Source organism: Rattus norvegicus, chromosome X (assembly GCF_036323735.1).
Source record: "Rattus norvegicus strain BN/NHsdMcwi chromosome X, GRCr8, whole genome shotgun sequence".
NCBI classification, from domain to species: Eukaryota; Metazoa; Chordata; class Mammalia; order Rodentia; family Muridae; genus Rattus; species Rattus norvegicus.
Window position 1 is genome coordinate 127,879,943 of NC_086039.1, and position 1,890 is coordinate 127,881,832.

Consider the following 1,890-nt stretch of genomic DNA (forward strand, 5'->3'; position numbering starts at 1 on the left):
CTGGGTTGTTTCCAGCTTCTGGCTATCACAAATTTGGCCACTATGAACAGAGTGGAACATGTACCCCTGTGGCATGGTGGGCCATCTTGGGGTACATTCCCAAGAGTGGTATTTCTGGTTCTTTAAGTCTATTTCTCATTTTCTGAGGAACCTCCAAATTGATTTCCAGAGTGGTTGTACCAGCTTGCAATCCCACCAGCAATGGAGGAGTGTTCCTCTTTCTCTACATCCTTGCCAACATGTGTAGCCACCCGAGTTTTTGATCTTAGTCATTCTGACTGGTGTAATGTGGAATCTCAGGGTCTTTTTGGAATTTGAACATTTCTTTGGGTGCTTCCCACCTTAGCACAGGGGCAATATCGTAGCCATTGAGGTATTTTCCCAAGGTGAGATTATTGCTGATTGAAAACTTTAGGTGCTTCCCAGCCATTTGAGATGGCTCTATTGTGAATTCTTGGTTTAGTTCTATACTCCATTTTTTAAATTGGGTTGTTTATTTTGGGGGGGGCTTAGCTTCTTGAGTTCTCTATGTATTTTGGATAATAGCCCTCTATCAGATGTCGGGTTAGAGAAGATTTTTTTTCCAAATCTGTAGGATGCTGATTTGTCTTATTATTGACTATGTCATTTGCCTTAGAGAAGCTTTCCAGTTTCATGAGATACCATTTATCAATTCTTGATTTTAGAGCATGAATCACTGGAGTTCTGTATATGAAATTTCTGCCTGTGCAGATTCAGTGTATCTGGTTTTATCTTGAGGTCCTTGATTCACTTGGACTTGAGCTTTGTTCATGGTGCCAAATGTGGGTATATTTTCATCTTTCTATGAACAGACATCCAGTTAGACTAGCACCATTTATTGAAGATGCTTTCTTTTTTCCATTTTATATATCTGGTTTCTTTGTCAAAGAGCAAGTGTGCATAAGTGTGTCGTTTTATTTCTGAGTCTTCAATTCTATTCCATTGATCAACCTGTCTGTCTCTGTACCAATACCATGCAGGTTTTTTTTTTTTATCATTATTGCTGTATAATAGAGCTTGAGGCCGCAGATGGTATTCCCTCAGCTGTTGTTTGATTGTTAAGAATTGTTTTTGCTATTCTGGGTTATTTTGCCTTTTCTGATGAATTTGAGAATTGCTCTTTCCATGTCTTTCAAGAATTCTGTTGGGATTTTGATGGGGATTGCATTAAATCTGTAGACTGCCTTTGATAGGAAGGTCATTTTTACTATGTTAATTCTGCCAGTTCATGAGCATGGGAGATCTCTCCATTTTCTAAGATCGTCTTGGATTTCTTTCTTGAGAGACTTAAATTTCTTATCATAAATATATTTTACTTGTTTGTTTAGATTTACCCCAAGATATTTCCTATTATATGTGGTTATTGTGAAGGGAATTGTTTCCCTAATTTCTTTCTCAGCCTGTTTATCATTTGTATAATGGAAGGCTACTGATTTAAGTTAATTTTATATCCAGTCACTTTGCTGAAGTTGCTTATCATCTGGAAAATTAATGTGGTAGAATTTTTGGGGTGGAAACTGAACAACACTGTACTCAGTGATATTTTAATCAAGGATGAAATAAAGGAAAGAATTAAAGACTTCCTGGAATTTAATGAATATTTTGATACATCATACCTAATCTTACAGGATACAATGAAAGCAGTGCTAAGAGGAAAATTCATAGCACCAAGTGCACTGGTTAATAAACTAGAAATATCTTATACTGGCAACTTAACAGCACACCTGAGAGCTCTAGAATAAAAAGAAGCAATCTCATCCAAGAGTGCAGAATCCAGTAAATAGTCAAACTCAGAGATAAAATCAACCAAATTGAAACAAAGAGAGCAGTACAAAGAATCAACAAAACCAAAAGCTTTTTCTTTGAGAG

At 36.6% G+C, this 1,890-nt stretch overlaps 1 pseudogene; it reads left to right on the plus strand.

The window, feature by feature from the left end:
* The first annotated feature begins 339 nt into the window (after positions 1-339).
* On the plus strand, positions 340-472 carry LOC120099550 (U4 spliceosomal RNA; annotated as a pseudogene).
* The last annotated feature ends 1,418 nt before the right edge of the window (positions 473-1,890 follow it).